A 17,658-nucleotide genomic window follows, 5' to 3' on the forward strand; every position below is an offset into this window, starting at 1 on the left:
GTTTGGGGATTTCTACAATGGGCTGTATAGGTCGGAACCCCCTGCAGGGCCAGAGAGGATGAGGCACTTGGAGGGGTGGAATTTCCCAAAGGTGGACAGGGAGCTGGTAGAAGGGCTGAGGGTCCCGATCGGGTTGGAAGATACTAAAGGGTCTGAAGGCCATGCAGGCGGGTAAAGCCCCGGGGCCTGACGGGTACCCAGTGGAGTTTTATAAAATGTTCTCTGGGATATTGGGGCCTGTGTTGATGATGTTCAATGAGGCAAGGGAAAGAGGGGTACTGCCCCCGACTATGTCACAGGTCATGATTTCGCTGATTCTGAAGTGGGACAAGAACCCAGAGCTGTGTGGGTCCTACAGGCCGATATCGCTGTTGAATGTGGACACCAAACTGCTGGCCAAAATTTGTCCTCCAGGATTGAGGATTGTGTTCTGGATGTTATTGGGGAGGACCAGACTGGGTTTGTTAAGGGTAGGCAGTTGGTGGCCAATGTAAGACTGTTGTTAAATGTGATCATGATGCCCCGGAAGGTAGGGAGGTGAAGGTATTGATCGCAATGGATGCAGAAAAGGCTTTGATCGGGTAGAATGGGATTATCTGTGGGAGGTACGAGGACAGTTCGGATTTGGGCGGGGCTTTATTGACTGGGTCAGGTTGCTGTATCAGGCTCCTGTGGCAAGTGTACGGATGAATAGGACAACATCGGACTATCTTTAGACTTCACTGGGGGACGAGAACAGGGATGCCCCCTCTCCCCACTGTTGTTCGTGCTAGCTATAGAGCCGTTGGCAATTGCTCAGCCTCAAGGGGCTGGTCGGGGGGGGAAGCACAGAGTCTCGCTCTATGCAGAAGACCTTCTCTGTATGTATCAGACCCATTAGAGAGGATGGAAGAAATCCTGAGGATTCTAGAGGAATTTGGCCAGTTTTCGGGGTATAAGCTAAATATGGGGAAAAGTGAGATGTTTGCGGTTCAGACGAGGGGACAGGAGAGGCGATTGGGGAAGCTGCCATTTAGAATAGTAGGGGGAAGCTTTGGGTACCTAGACATTCAGGTGGCGTGGGAATGGGACCAGCTGCATAAATTAAACCTGGCCCGTAGTAGACCAAATGAAGGACGATTTTTGGAGATGGGATGCACTCCTGTTGTCATTAGCTGGGTGGGTGCAGATGGTGAAGATGACGGTCCTCCCGAGATTCCTGTTCGTGTTTCAATGTCTCCCCATCTTTATTCCGCGGTCCTTTTTTTAAAAACGGGTCAACAAAAAGTAATCTCTGGCTTTATTTGGGGAGGCAAGACCCCACAGGTAAGGAAAGTAATGCTTGAGCGGAGTCTGAGAGGACGGGCTGGCGCTGCCAAATTTTAGTAACTATTACTGAGCAGTGAATATAGCCATGATCAGGAAGTGGATGGTGGGGGAGGGGCCGGCATGAGAGCGTATGGAGGCGGCAGGGGTTTGCAGATGTCATGTCCACAGTGTTTAAAAACAAGGGTGGCGCTGAGTTCGGAGGTGGCGATTTTCGGGGTGTCACAAGACCTGGGAATCCAGGAGGCGAAAGAGGCAGACGTTCTGGCTTTGTTTCCCTAGTAGCCTGGAGACGGATACTCTTGGAGGGACTCAAAGCCCCCGAAGTCGGAGACCTGGCTATCGGACACGACTAGCTTTCTCTGTTTGGAGAAAATCAAGTTTGCCTTGAGAGGGTCATTGTTGGGGTTCGCCCAGAGGTGGCAACTGTTTGTCGACTTCTTTGTGGAAAATTAATCGTCAGCAGAAGGGGAGGGGGGGGTTAGTTTAGCTTAGAGTAGAGGATTAATAAAGGTGGGATCTGTAAGTGAGGGAGGGTGTAGCCACTGTAGCCACCTAAAAATGGACACTGAACCAAACAAAATGGAGAATCGCTAAGACTGCAGGGAAAAAACAGTTTAGCCAAGGCAAACAGCCTGCAAACACTCATTAGCATTTTTGCAAGCAGCAAAACCAGTTTCTGGCCAGGTGGAAGATCTCCAACCAAAGGTGATAATGGCAGAACGTTCTACATACTAATGAGGCAGTCCAGATCTAGGCACACACAATGGCAACATTTGGGTTTGAATAAGATACTTTAAGTGGATGTCCAGACAGAGCGGCACCAGAAGTATCCACTATAGAAACCGCCCCCCACCATCGAGAAAGACCCTCACATTGGAGGAATTCAAAAGATATCGATTGGAAGCGATCCAATCGATACCTGAAGGTAAGCCCGCCCAGGAAAAAGGCAAGGACATTGGGGACCCCTATAAAAGTAGACCCCACACATGGTCCTGTCTGTTGTTTCGTGCTCCGGCTTTGACCAAGAACTCCAACGTGTATCCTGACTCCAGCCGTTGAGCACCAGCCGCCGAACCGTAAGTGCCAATACGACGCTCGCTACGCGAACCAAGCCCGCTAGACCCCCAGTGACCAGCACACTTTCTGAAGGTTGCAGACCAAGACCGGACAAAGGCCTCGCTCCCTGACCTTGCCTGTTCCTGTGTAGTTAAGTATTCTGTTTGCTTAGTTTAGTCATAGCTTAGTCCCCTAGTGTGTGCATGCGTATTTATTATAATTGTATAATAAATATTGATCGTTTGGAACTTACTAATCGGTGTATCGTTTTATTACTTTGAACCTGACCTTGGAATATATGTGAGTTGTCTATACGGCAACTGGCGACTCCTGAGCTGAAAGATACATAGACAGAGCCTAGTGGTGTTAAGCACACGGCCTTTAACAGAGGCAAGTTAATACACCCCAAGAAACGCGTTTTACACCCATAGCAAAACGTGCAACAAGGGAGATGGCTTTTGCACTATATTTATAGTTTCATGTACATTGATTATTGTGTTGTTATACCAAAAAATATTTCAAATGTTTATTTTTTTTTGGCAAAAACATTGCAGTTAACTTTACCTGGTCAAAAAAATGCGAAACAATGAGGTAATTATGGCGGTGACTAAGCATTTAGAATCGCCTGAGATACAGTTTGACTCATTGGAAATGGCAAAAATTCAGTTTGGGCCAAAGTTTGTTGCATGGGTGTGGTTGTTGTATGCGCCCCCCCCCCCCCCCCCCCCCCCATGCCAAATATGCAAACGAATGATACAATCTCTGTATTTTGGGCTGCATAGAGGAATGAGGCAGGGGCGTTTGCTATCCTCACCACTGTTCGCGCTGGCAATTGAGACCTTGTTTCACAAAAAACATCAAAGCAGGTTACAGCCAATAAACACCCCGGGAAACATACTTCCCAACAATCAACTGATTTTTCACCGTCCTCCCCACCACCCTGCGATGAACACCTCCTCAAACACGGCCACAAACATCCCCCACCTTTTCTCAAACTCCCCTGCTGAACCCCTTACTCGTACTTTATCCAACCGCAGGAAGTCATACAGGTCACCAACCATGCCCCGACCACCACTGCTGCAAAATTCGCCTTCAACACTGTGCAATCAGAGGCAAAGGCCACGACATCGGCCTTCCTCCCCTCCATGAGCTCCGACTTCTCTGAAACCCCAAATATTGCCACCAACGGGTCCGGGTCCACATCCTCCTCCACTACCCTGGCTAAGACTGCGAACATTCCTGCCCAGAACATGTGCGCATGATTTGCTGGCCCCTGCCCACACCTCTCGCATTCATCTGCTACCCCCTGAAAGAAGCCATTCATTCTCGCCTGAGTCATATGCACCCTGTGCCCCACCTTAAACTATATCAGGATCATCTTGCACAAGAGGTCCCAGTTGCCCTTTGAAATGCCTCACTCCATGCTTCCCAATTGATCTCTCCTCCCAACTCCGCTTCTTATTTCTCTTTTGATCTTCACCACCCGCTCACCTCTGTGCTCCCCCAGCCACTTGTGTATATCCCCAATTCTTCCTTCCCCTTCCACATCCAGAAGCAGCAATCGCTCCAGCAGGGTGTATCCCAGCAACCTATAAAACTCCCTCCAAACCTTTCGTGCAAAGTCCCTAACCTGTAGATACCTGAACTCGCTACCCCTCAGCAACTCGACCCTCTCCCTTAGCTCCGTCAGACTGGCAAATCCTTCCTCCAAATACAAATCTCTCGCCCTGACCAGCCCTACTTCCCTCCTCCTGCATACACTATCCATCCCCCCCCCCCCCCCCCCCCCCACCCCAGCTCAAACCTATGGGGCGCGATTCTCCGCCCCCCACGCCGGGTGGGAGAATAGCGGGAGGGCCTCCCGACATTTTTCACGCCCTCCCGCTATTCTCTTTCTCCCCACCCCCCCCCCCAATGCATCGCCGCTTTTTGCGGCGCTTCTCCGAGGCCGATGGGCCGAGCGGCCGGGCCTTCTCGCCCGTTTCAACACGGCAGCAAACACCTGCTCGCTGCAGTCATTAAACGGGCGCCAGATGCCCGTTTGGGGCATCTGGGGGCCCAATTGGCACGGCAGTACCACGGCCGTGCCAAGGGGGGCATAGGCTCGCGGGCCGTGCGTCCGTAACGGATGCACGCTTTTCCCTCCACCGCCCCACAAGATCAAGCCGCCATGTCTTGCGGGGCGGCTGAGGGAAAAGACGCCAACTGCACATGCGTGGGTTGGATTTGTCCAACCTGCACATGCGCGGCTGACGTCAGCCGGCGTGACGCTTGACGTGCGGCCTTGACGACCGTCGTCAAGGCCGTGACGCACGGGGTCGCGCTCCTAGCCCTGCCCGGGGGGGAGAATCGGCCTCGGAAGTGGGCGTGAAGGCTGCCGTGGGTCACGGCCTGTCCCACGGCAGCCTTTACGATTCTCCGCATTTGCGGAGAATCTCGCCCATGATTCTCGCACAGCGGAATTAGCACCGACATCCCTTCCATCTTAAAATGCCTCCACAGCTGATCCATATCTTCACCGTGGACTGCACCACTGGACTCCCTGAATACCTACTCAGCCATTGGTAACGCTGCCGTCACCATAGCCCTCAAACTCTACCCCTTACAAGATTCCTCCTCCATCGTAACCCACTACCCTTTCTCCTTCCCACCACTGCCGCCCCTTGTCCACGTTCACCACCCAATAATGAAGCAAGTTTGGCAACGCCAACACCCTCCCCCACCGCTGCCTCTGTGTAGCAGGGTCCTCCCTCCCCACCCTCGGCACCTCACCCGCCCATACAAAGTCCAAGATGATTGTGTCCACTTGCTTGACAAAAGGCCTTTGGTATAAAGATCGGGAGAGCCTGAAAGACAAACAAAACCCTCAGCAGAATATTAATTTTCACCGCCAATCTTAATGCAGTTTATCCCACTCCTAAGTTCCTCCCACCAGCTTCGTTACGTTCCACTAATGGAGCCCCGTCCATTCACTCACTACCCGAATCCGCAAATACCTAAACCTATCCCTCGCTACCGTAAATGACATTCTTTCTTCCTCGCCACCCCCCCCCCCCCCCCCCCCCCCCCAATTAACCCACTGTCACAGCTCATTCACCAGGAATGCCTCTTTTCCCTACATTCAGTTTGTACCCCGAAAACCCTCCCAACCTCCCCAGCAGGCCCATAATCCTGCCCATACACTCTAATGGGTCCAAAACATACAAGAGGTCATCGGCACAGAGCGACACCCAATGCTCTCTCTGTCCACTCATAACCCCCGCTACTCCTCCGACCCTCTGAGAGCCATCGCCAATGGCTCTATGGCCAGCGCAAACAGCAGCGGCGACAGTGGGCACCCCTGCCTCGTAAGTCAAAGCTTTGTGAGCTCATATCACTCATCTTTCGCCCTTGGCACACCCATGCCACAAATCTGGGCCCAAAACTTCGAACAAGTTCCACCACTCCACCCGATCAAATGCCTTCTCTGCGTCCATGGACACCACCACTTCCGGTAACACAGCTCCCGACTGATTCACCAGCACATTCAATAGCCGTCTTATATTACTTGCGAGCTGCCTGCCCTTCACGAAGTCTGTATGATCTTCTGCAACCACCCCCGGGACACCGTCCTTCATCCTCCCCGCCAACAACTTAGCCAATACTTTTACATCCATGTTCAATAGTGACATGGGTCTATAACGACCCACATTCTACCGGATCCTTCCTATTTTGGGGGGATTAATGTGATTCTGCCTGCGTCATCGTCTCTGGCAACTCCCCCTTCTCAGTGCTTCATTATAAACGTTCAACAGATGTGGTGCCAGGTCCGTCGCAAATTCCTTATAAAATTCCGGCAGGTACCCATCCGGCCCAGGGGCCTTTCCCGACTTTATACCCCTGATACTATCTAGCACCTCCCTCAATGCCTGCCTCTTTGCTTCCTCCACCGAGGGAAATTCAAGCTCGTCCAGAAACCACCCATGTCTCCCTCTTTCTTTCCCCCCCCCCCAGGTCCTCTTCGTAAAGCCCCTGGTAGTACTCCCTAAATGCCTCATTTATCTTCCCTGGCTCCGACACCACACCCCAGCCCCAGTTCGTATCTGCAATATTTCCCTGGACGCAGCCTGCCTCCGCAGCTGGTGTGCCAGCATGCAGCTTGCCTTCTCCCCATACTCATATTGCACCCCTCTTGCCCTGCGCAAATGCCCTATTGCCCTCCCTGTTGTCAAACTGCCCCTGCAACTCTTTTCTTCCTCACCAATTCCTCCACGGTGGGCACCCTCTAATATTCCCAGTCCACCTCCACTATCTCGCTCACTAGACGATCATGTTCCGCCCTCCTTTCATTATCTGCACAAGCCGGAAACAAAATAATTTCTTCCTGGACCACTGCCTTCAGTGCTTGCCCAAAAAATGGCCGCCGACACCTCCCCATTCTATCATTCTGATTCAACTCCTTAATCACTGCCCGCACCTTATCACAAAAAACCTCCATCTACCAACAACTCCGAGTCGAGCCTCTGCTCTCTTCCCGTTCTAAACCGAATCTCCAGCCAGTGGGGTGCATTGTCCGAGATAACTATCCCGCATACTCTGCCCCCTCCACCCCAACCAAAATCTCCCAACTCATTACAAAATAGTCAATCCTCAAATACATCTTATGAACATGTGAAAATAAGGAATACTTTCTTGGCCCGGGTTCTGAAAATGCTATGGGTCTACCATACCCATCCTCTCCATGAACACCTGCGCCCACCCCCTCACCATTCGTATCTGACCCATCGGCCTATCCACTCTCGGCTCCAGGACAGTTAAAATCTCCTCCCATAATCAACTGGTGCATGGCCAAATCCAGGATCACTGCCCTCATAAAGCCCACATTATCCCAATTTGGGGAATACACATTTACCATCAGTAATGGTGCCCTTCCAATACCCCACTCACAATCGCGTATCTCCCACCCGGTTCCCTCCTCCTTCCCACTCTCAAATCCTTTTTTGTTTCTCATTAAAATCGCCACTCCCATCAATTTCAAATCAAAATCCGAGTGGAAAAACCTGCCCGACCCATCCCTTCCTTTAACCTAGCCTGGTCCTTCACATGGAGGGGCTTCTCCTGCAGAAAAACAACCCCTGTTTTCAATCTCCTGAGGTGTGCGAACACCCGTGATCTTTTAACCAGCCCATTCAGTCCCCGGACGTTCCATGTTACCAGCCTTACTGGCTTATGCCTCCAATCCCCTCTACTGTCCGTCATCTTCCCTACTTAATTCCTGCTCCCTTAGCTCTATCCTATATCTAGCCCATCCCAGATCACCCCTTTCTCCGCCCCTGACCATATCCTCTCTCCCCCACCGGCCACCCCTCTTGGCCTTCTTCCCCACCACCTCACTTCCGTTCACCAGCATAACCTGCTAGCGCGGCAGCTCCTGCCCAAAGGCACTTCTCAGACTTTTTTTTTTCCCACCACCCCCAGTCCTCAGCTCAAAGAAGGCTCCCTGCTGACCTTGCCCTCCCCCACCCAAACAAGGACTTCTCCTGAACTCCAGGCAGCCTTCTCCAAAAGCAAACAAACAAATGTTAAACACAAACACTCCTATAACACAGGAGGGGGGATGGGAACATCCATCACCACAAAAATTTTCACCCCTACAACTCCTTACAATCTCAACATTAAACAGTGACCTTTCCTAATTCTGGGGTCTCTCCTGCCCTCCGAATATAACCCATAATTTTGCCGGGTAGAGCACCCTAAACCCACATCTGCCACTGGTACAGCACTGCTTGGCCTTGATGAAACCTGCCCGCTGCTTTGCCAACTCTGCTCTTATGTCCTGATAAATTCAAACATTATTTCCCCCTCCCCCCACTTACAGGTACTCTTTTTTTTTTTTCCCTGGCCCATCGCAGAATTTTCTTTCTCCACAAATTGTGGTCTGAATGAGCCCATGGTTATGCCACTTCAGGCCTTGGCTATGTGGCAGGGGGTTGAGTGGGAGGGCAGCACTGGGTGTCACTGTTCATGATGGACCTGTTAGAAAGCATGGGCAGAATCATGAGTTTACTGGAAAAATTTGGGGCCTTGGGCTAAAATTGAATATTGGAGAAAGTGAGGTCTTCTCGGTAAATGCTTCTGGGGCTTGGAGCTCTAAAGTTTAAGGTGGCATGGGAGAGGTTCTTGTATTTGTGGATCCATGAGTGGGCCACAATGCACAAGTGGAACCTGACAGGGCTGTGGAGGAAGTGGAGACCTTAAAACAGTGGGATAAACTGCATTTGATATTGGCGAAGGGTACAGGTGGGAAAGATTTTTATGTTTTAATATATTTTAGAGTGCCCAATTCATTTTCCAATTAAGGGACAATTTTGCATAACCAATCCACCTACCCTGCACATCTTTGGGTTGGGGAGCGAAGCCCATGCAAACACGGGGAGAGTGTGCAAACTCCGCACGGACAGTGATCCAGGGCCGGATTCGAACCTGGGACCTCGGTGCCATGACACAGGGCAAACCACTGTGCCACCGTGCTGCTCCTTCAGGTGGAAAAGATGATCATACTGGCAAGGTGCAGTTTGTTTTTCAGTCCCTCCCGGTTTTCCTTCCCGCTGACTTTTTTCGTAAAGTATATGCATTAATCTTGTAATTTTTGTGGGCAGGGAAGGGGCTGAAGATTAGTAGCACTGGTGCAGAGACTGGTGCTCCCGAATTTGCTGAATTATTATTGGAAATATGGAGAAGGTGAGATGATATGGGGAGGATGGATGGATTGTACAGGAGATGGTGGGAGGAAGGGCTAGGACTGGTCAGTCTTGTGGAGTGCAAGTTTGCTGGGCTAGAGGAACTGAGATGTGTTTGAGTTACCACAGGGGAGTGAGTTCAGATACTCCCTTTATGCTTTTGGAGAAAATATTGCTCCTGGATAAAGGGGGGGCTGGTAGGATTGGGGGCACATATGATTGTTGAGAGAACAGGGCACGACCTTAGTGAAAAGGATCAAGCAGAATTGGTAAGAGGAGTTTGGGAGGGAGATAGGATGGGGACTTTGGTGTGAAGTCATGCGCCGAGTGAACTCGACCTCCTCTTGCGCAAGGATGAGTCTTATACAGTTTTTGAGGTGGTCCGCAGAGTCCACATGACTGGTCCAGATGAGTTTTTTTTTGCCAGAGGTAGCGGACGTGTTCGATAAATGTGGGAAGGGTCCAGCGAACCATGTCCATATGTTCTGGGGGTGTGTGTGGAGTTAGAACTTTTGTGCGGTGGTGTGTAGGAACCTATCAAGAATTGTAGGGTTCAAGATGAAGCCAGACCTTCATCTGGCGATCTTTGTGGGTATCCATGGGGAAGGGGGCCGATGCTGTGGCCTTCGCCCCTCTGGTTGCCTGGAGATGCAGTCGCAGCATAGTTGGGAGACTTGAGGTTTCTCCGGTTGGAGAGAATCTGATTTGACCTAAGGGGATCAGAGTACGGTGGAGACCCTTCATGACTATATTAGAGGAGCGGTTTGTTGCGGGGGGGGGGGGGGGGGGGAAATACTCTGTTGGATGTTAACGTTGTGTTTACTGAACATGTTTGGAATAAAATACCTTTTTATGGGAAAAAAAAAGAAAATTCATGATTTATTCCTATTTTCAAAACAAGTGACTTATTCTCACGAAAGCAACACAAAATACCCACAGGCTGGCCAAATCAGTGATTAAGGACAATACATGGACTCCACCAGTAACTTGTGTTCAGATTCAGCCTTTTTGCATGTGTCTGCACACACCAGATAAGAGATATTATCCACTGCGCACACAAAGCAAAAGCTGAAGCGGAAAAATAGTGGCAGGAAAATTACGACATGTATTGGAGGCTTTACATTGTTCCTGTCCAGTGACAAGGCTGCCTTGTTTTGTTTTGATTATTCTCTGGAATATCTCCATGAAAATGAGTCAGAAAATGTGAGCAAATAGCACATGAATGTGCCTCATACATTTCAACAGCATTCACATAGTTGTTAATTCAATATAAAGTTGTTAATTCAATATAAAGTATGGAATTCACACAGTAAATGTTTTTGTTATGTTTAGTAAAGCCCTCCTATTCTGACAGGTGGCTCCTTTTTTTTTACAGGCAGCATGGTAACAGTGGTTAGCACAGTTGCTTCACAGCTCCAGGGTCCCAGGTTCGATTCCCGGCTTGGGTCACTGTCTGTGCAGAATCTGCACATTCTCCCCGTGTATGTGTGGGTTTCCTCCGGGTGCTCCGGTTTCCCCCCACGGTCCAAAAATGTGCAGGTTAGGTGGATTGGCCATGCTAAACTGCCCTTCTGTCCAAAAAGGGTTTGGTGGGGTTATGGGGATAGGGTGGAGGTGTGGGCTTGGGTAGGCTGCTCTTTCCAATTGCCAATGCAGAATCTGGGCTGAATGGCCTCCTTCTGCACTGTATGTAAAGTTTATGATCTAGATCACCATGTTCAAGCAGGGGATGTTTTTAAATTCTCCATTGTCCTCCTCACAATTACACAACGCTGTCCTGCATGGGACAAACTGGTCAACATAACTGCAATCAGCAGTGTAGCAAACTTGCACCATGAAAAAAAAACAAGTTGCATATCAAGGCTGAAACACTCGACCATCCAAGAAAGCAACCACTGATACAAATTTGCCAAAAGGAACTCTGGATGAAAATAAACAGTTTGTCCCTCCCTAGCAAGGGGCACAAATTTCAATTTTAACCCTCAACCCAAGTAAGAACATGGACTATAATTGTCCTTCAGATTAAGGTGGTTTGCTGATGTAGCAGCTATGCAACAGCAATACAATTTTATGCAATGGATTTTTTACTCCAGCTTCTGGAGTGGGACCTGAACCGATAACGTTCTGACCTAAGAGGACTGAAGGGTGAATTGCTCATCAGGTATGCCCCCACAAAATGTGTTGGAAATGTGCCTTTATACTAATTGCTACATTGTATGGAAATGCAAACACATATTAGCAACCTTAAGACTAAAAACTCTAAATGTTGCAACACTTGATCTGTGTGCAAACTTGTCCAGAGCCAGTTATAAAGAAGGGTGCAGACCCGAATGTTAACTCAATATTAAGTACGGAATTCAGACTAAGTAAGTAAGTAAGTAACTTAAGTATTTCCATCATTTGATATATTTTTTTCAGATTTCTAGCAGCAAATTTAATTTCTTTGCCTTTTGTCTTTATACAAGCAATCATTGTCTTTATACGAGCAATCATTTGTTGTGGGACGGTGAGAAAGTGCAGGGAAATATTGATTCTGGAGACTTGAGAAGCTCTTGAACAATCAGAGTTACCATGACATTGAAATGCTCAGCATTCTACAGCATGCAAAAGAAAACCACATTTCAGAAAGCACTCTGGTCTACTCATTTCCAAATGTGCTTGCTCTTACTAGAATAACACAATTTTTACACCAGATTTAATTGTTCAGAAGAAAAGGCCATGACCTGAAACATTAACTCTGTTCTCTCTCCACAGATACTGCCTGGCCAACCGAACATTTCTAGACTTAATGAAAGTATAACTTCAAAATGGCATTGGCTGAAAAGATTTATTTGATCTAATAAGTGACATTCGGAACAACATTAATGTATGGATTACACAGAATTAGTGAAAAATTATAATACATAATGGGTTGTTTGGGCAAAGAACAGTACAGCACAGGAACAGTTCCTTCAAGCCTGCGCCGACCATGCTGTCCATTTAAACTAAAATCTTCTACACTTCCAGGGTCCGTATCCCTCTATTCCCATCCTATTCATGTATTTGTCAAGATGCCCCTTGAACGTCACTTTCATCCCTGCTTCCACCACCTCCCCCGGCAGCGAGTTCCAGGCATCCACTACACTCTGCATGTGAAAAAAAAATTGCCTCGTACATCTCTAAACCTTGCCCCTCGCACCTTAAACCTATGCCCCCTAGTAATTGACCCCTCTACCCTGGGATAAAGTCTCTGACTATCCACTCTGTCCATGCCCCTCCATAATTTTGTAGACCTCTATCAGGTCGCCCCTCAACCTCTGTCGTTCCAGTGAGAACAACTGAGTTTATTCAACCTCTCCTCATAGCTAATGCCCTCCATACCAGGCAACATCCTGGTAAATCTCTTCTGCACCCTCTCTAAATCCTCCACATCCTTCTGGTAGTGTGGCGACCAGAATTCAACACTATACTCCAATTGTGGCCTAACTAAGGTTCTATACAGCTGAAGCATGACTTGCCAATTCTTATACTCAATGCCCCGGCCAATGAAGGTAAGAATGCTGTATGTCTTCTTGACTACCTTCTCCACCTGTGTTGCCCCTTTCAGTGACCTGTGGACCTGTACACCATGATCTCTCTGACTGTCAATACTACCATTCACTGTATATTCCCTACCTGTATTAGACCTTCCAAATGCATTACCTCCCATTTGTCCAGATTAAACTCCATCTGTCATCTCTCCGCTCAAGTCTCCAAACGATCCATGCTGATGTTTATCCTTCACATGCGCCGCAGTCCTTATTTTATGTGCCCACCCTGTTCTATGGAATCATAGAATCCCTACAGAAGAGGCCATTCAGCCCATTTAGTCTGACCAACCCTCTGAAAAAGCATTCTACATAGGCCCACTCCCCACCCTATACTCTTAACACCAGTTAACCTGCATATCTTTGGCCAAGAGGCATGTTTTTAGCATAGCCAATCCACCTGACCTATACATCTGTGGGAGGTGACTGGAGCACCTGGATGAAGCCCACACACACACGGGGGTGAATGTGCAATCTCCACACAAACAATCACCCATGGCCAGATTCAAACCCAGGTCCCTGGTGTGGTGAGGCAGCAGTGCTAACCATTGTGCCACCATGCCGCATACTTTCCCTCAATTGCCTTTCAAAGCTGTTCTTAAATGTTGTCATGCTCTCTGTTTCAATTAACAACTCCAGTAGTGTATGCCAGACACAACCCTGCAAGATAAAGAGTTTGCACCTTTAGCCATTGTGAAATGTATACACAGATACAATACCCAAACTACTCTTTACACCAGCAGGCATTTATTGCTTGACTTACCCATCACTTAACCTGCTTATATCTAAATAGAGATGGCTTTTGAGGGAGTTTCAGGGATACTTCAGGAACCTGTGAAAATAAATGAGTCAAAAGACCAGGGGTGTTATTTTCCGTTAGCCGACGCCGCAATCGCGAAATGTGAGTCGGCGGAGAATAGTTTCCAAAACCAAAATCGTGTTGGCTGCTAATCTGATGCCAAATTGCGATTCTCCATCACTTTGAAACCGGCGGCAATGTACTTCACTCCGGATGTACAGTAGGCAACGTCTGCATATCATTAGTGGGCCCAATCCAGTATCTCCAGGACCTCCCCTCCGATGGGCCGAGTTCCCGTCGGCCTGGTTCACTTGTGCTTTTTTTTAAAATTGTAAAACCGGCGTGACGACTGCTCCGGGAGAGAGAGGGGTTATGCTGACATAATGTGCTGACAGTTGTACCACTGGCTGGGCGGGGCTTCTGCCGCAGGCGCGGGGGGGGGGGGGCTGGCCAGGAGGTGGGCTGTGGGGTTAGGGTAGACAGACACTGAGCACCATTGCCATAGCTGGCAAGGCAGCCATGCAGCTGCGCACACTGCTAATAGCCCACTTTGAACTTAATGCTGACGCTTGTATAGTTGTCTCCTTGGGGCACACCCCTGGGTGCCCTCTAGACATCAGCTGTATGGGCGTGCTACAACTCAACCAGTGCCATCCTTTTGGCTGGGACAAGTGTGGGTGGGGATTGTAATGTGTATGTGCAGCTGCAGCTTGTCAGCCTCAGTGTCGATCACAGACCCGGCGGATCCCACACCATCTTTTAGTGGAATCAAATGTTTTCCATGCGGCACCAGTGCTAGTCCCTCAACGATAGCGGAATTAGTCCAGGTGCGGCACCAGTTCTCCGTCATAAAAGTCCACGGTTTCTCTTTTGGCATCAACACTTAGTCTCAGAAACAGATACTCCCACCCATGATGTATCTGCTTCAGTGACATCTAATGGAGTGTGCTATTTTTGACATTTAAAGGCTGAATTCCCCACTATCAATATCCTAGGCTACAGAATACCATTGACCAGAAACTGAACTGGAACAGCCATATAAATACCACGAGAGCAGGTCAGAGCTGGGAATTCTGCAGAAATTAACTCATCTCTTGACATCATAAAGCCTGTCCACCATCTACAACGTACAAGTCAGGAGTGTGCTGGAATAGTCTCCACTTGCCTGGATGAGTACAACTCCAACAACATTCATGAAGCTCAACATCATCCAAGACAAAGCAAGCCTGCTTGATTGGCAACTCCATCCAACACCAACCACTGTGACAGCAGCATGCAGCATTTACAAGATGCACTGCTTGCGAGTCCACCAGGGAAAAGCCAGCACCTACAAATTCATCTCTAAGACACGCACCATTCTGACTTGGAACTATGCCGCCATTCTTCAGTGTCACTGAGTCAAAATCCTGGAACTCCCTCCTTAACACCACATAGAATAATAGAAGGTTTACAGCACAGTAAGAGGCCACTTGGTCCATCGCGTCCGCACTGGCAAATAAATCAGCCACCCTTCCTAATCCCACTTTCCAGCATTTGATCCACAGTCTTACAGGTTATGGAACTTGAAGAGGTTAATATTCAGACACCTTTTAAATAAATTGAGGGTGTCTGCTCTACTATTGCTGAGTAGAGACAGACACCCTCAATTTATTTAAAAGGTGTCTGAATATTAACCTCTTCAAGTTCCATAACCTGTAAGACTGTGGATCAAATGCTGGAAAGTGGGATTAGGAAGGGTGGCTGATTTATCAGCCAGTGCGATTTATCTTGCCTTTCAGGCAATGAGTTCCATATCCTCACCCTCTGGGTGAAAATAATTCCTAATCTCCCTATAATTTTTCTCTCAATCATTTTAAATACGTTGTTGAGTCACTGATCTCTTAAAGTAAATAGGCCCTTCCTAGCCACACCATCCAGGCCCCTCACAGTTTTATGCATCTCAATCAAACCTCCCTTCAGCCTTCTCTGTTCCAAAGGGAACAACTCCAGCCTATTTAATCTTTCCTACAACTGCAATTTCCAGCCTGGCAACATGTTTGTAAATCTCCTTTGTGCCCTCACTAATGCAATTACACCATTCCGTAATGTAGGTGACCAGAACTGCATACAGTGCTCAAAGCTGTGGCCTAACTCACATTTTATACAGTTCCAGCATAACCTCCCTGCACTCTAATCTGTGCCTCAACTAATAAATGGAAGGTTTGCATAGGCCTTCTTAAACCCCATCATCTATCTGGTTCTGCTCCCTTCAGGGATCTGTGGACATTCACTCCAAGGTCCCTCACTTCCTCTGCATCTCTTGGTATCCTCCCATTTATTGCGTAACCCTTTGCCTTGTTTGACCTCCCGTCCTCTGTACCTCTTGGTAGCCTCCCATTTATTGCACAATCCTTTGCCTTGTTTTGCCTCTCAAATGCATCACTCACTACTTCTTTGAGTTGATTCCTTTTACTACTTGTCTTCTCACCTGACTGGTCCATTAACACCATCCTGCAGTCTACAGCAACCCTCATCGCTATCAACTGTACTGCTAATTTTTCTGTCGGCTGCAAACATTTTTTTATCATTCACCCTACATTTATGTCCAAATTACATGGACAGTAACAGTTCACGAAGGTTGCTCTTCTCAAGGTGTATTAGGATGGGCAACAAATGCTGGCTGTGCCAGTGACGGCCACATCCTGTAAAAATAATAAAGGGAGGCCATTTCTCTGCTTTACAATTTTGCAATATTTTCCATTCAAGGATATAGCCATTTCCCTTTTAAAAGTTCTACTGAATCTGCTTCGGCCATCCTTTCGGGCAGTGCATTTCAGATCCCAGCCACTCTCATCCCTTCGCTCACTTAGTCCTGCATGTTAGATTGCACATAATTATAGAGTTGGCACATGGACAAGTAGGCACTTCAGGAACACAAATATGTCATCACAAATCATATGGGGGGGGCACGGTAGCACAGTGATTAGAACTGTTGCTTGACAGGGCAAGGGCACTGGGTTCGATTCCCAGCTTGGGTCACTGTCTGTACGGAGTTGGCAAACTCTCCTCGTGGGTTTTCTCCGGGTGCCTCCCACAAAGTCTCGAAAGACATGCTTGTTAGGTGAATTGGACATTCTGAATTCTCACTCAGAGTACCCAAACAGGCGCCGTGTGGCGACTGGGGGATTTTCACAGTAACTTAATTGCAGTGTCAATGTATGCCTACTTGTGACACTAATAAGATTATTATTATAATATAATTGTCCACAAATCTTCAATTCAAACCTAGTAATATATCAAAAGATCCACAGTGAAGTGAAACTTTGGAAAACACTGGCCCTAACAAAGATGCTAAATTTGTAAAGGCAGCCTGGGCACTGATACCATCTCACAAAAATAAAAATAACGACAGGTCTGGCCAAAGCTGCAATCACACATCACTGGAGCAGGGGGAATGTTTGAATAAAACTTAAACAACTACATAGCTGTAGAATGAATGACAGTAAAAATCATGTAAACAATTGCCTGCCAAATTAGAAAATCACATGATCCTTGCCCGAAAACATTAATTAAATTGAGTTTGCCCAAGCAAAACCTGTAGAATCTTATAAAGCACCAACAAATAATCAATGGGAACACATATCAACTTAGAATTATTAGACCTTTCCAGGTATCCGACCAACAAAGAACTCCTCTGCCAGGGAGCGCCAGCCACTAGTTGCTGGGACAGGCCCGACAGTTGGTGCTGCCAACTTTAAATAAATAGCCTTCGATGCCCGACACACACAAGACTGGCGGTGACAGAACACGGACCCGGGTCAAGGTGTGTTTGCACTACAAAGAATGAAGATCCCAATTCTCACCTGTTCCTCGGGCGCATTCTCTCCAAATGGGCTCCAAGCCGCGGCTATTTATTGTTTTTGTTGTTGTTGTTGCTGCAAACTCCAGCACGGAACACTCACTGCCGACTCCTCCTGCTCTCCGGTACCGGAGCGGCAGCGCGCATGCGGACTCCCAGCTCCTCTGGCTCCCCGGCAATGCGCATGCGGGCGGGTGCCCGCTGGCACTGGCACCAGTGCGCCTGCGGGAGTAGCCGCTTGCCCCGCGCTGTGGATGATCAGCCGGCTCAGGGGGGAAAAAACTGAGCTGACAAGCCCACCACCCGAAGGGGGAAGCCAAGCTAATGTTTCTGTTGGAAATTAACCTCCTATCAGCATTGGGCTGCTTAAAG

General features: G+C 48.3%; 1 protein-coding gene across 2 annotated transcripts in view; it reads right to left on the reverse strand.

Annotated features, from left to right (window-relative positions):
- Positions 1–17,443, reverse strand: part of tnk2b (tyrosine kinase, non-receptor, 2b) — a 405,837-nt gene extending 388,394 nt beyond the window's left edge. For both annotated transcript variants that reach the window (XM_038816361.1, XM_038816360.1), the window contains exon 1: positions 17,291–17,443. The gene's annotated coding sequence lies outside the window, so the exon portion shown is untranslated. The remainder of the gene's footprint in view (positions 1–17,290) is intronic.
- Between the last annotated feature and the right edge of the window lie 215 nt (positions 17,444–17,658).

The sequence above is a fragment of the Scyliorhinus canicula genome, chromosome 13 (assembly GCF_902713615.1).
Source record: "Scyliorhinus canicula chromosome 13, sScyCan1.1, whole genome shotgun sequence".
Lineage (NCBI taxonomy): Eukaryota > Metazoa > Chordata > Chondrichthyes > Carcharhiniformes > Scyliorhinidae > Scyliorhinus > Scyliorhinus canicula.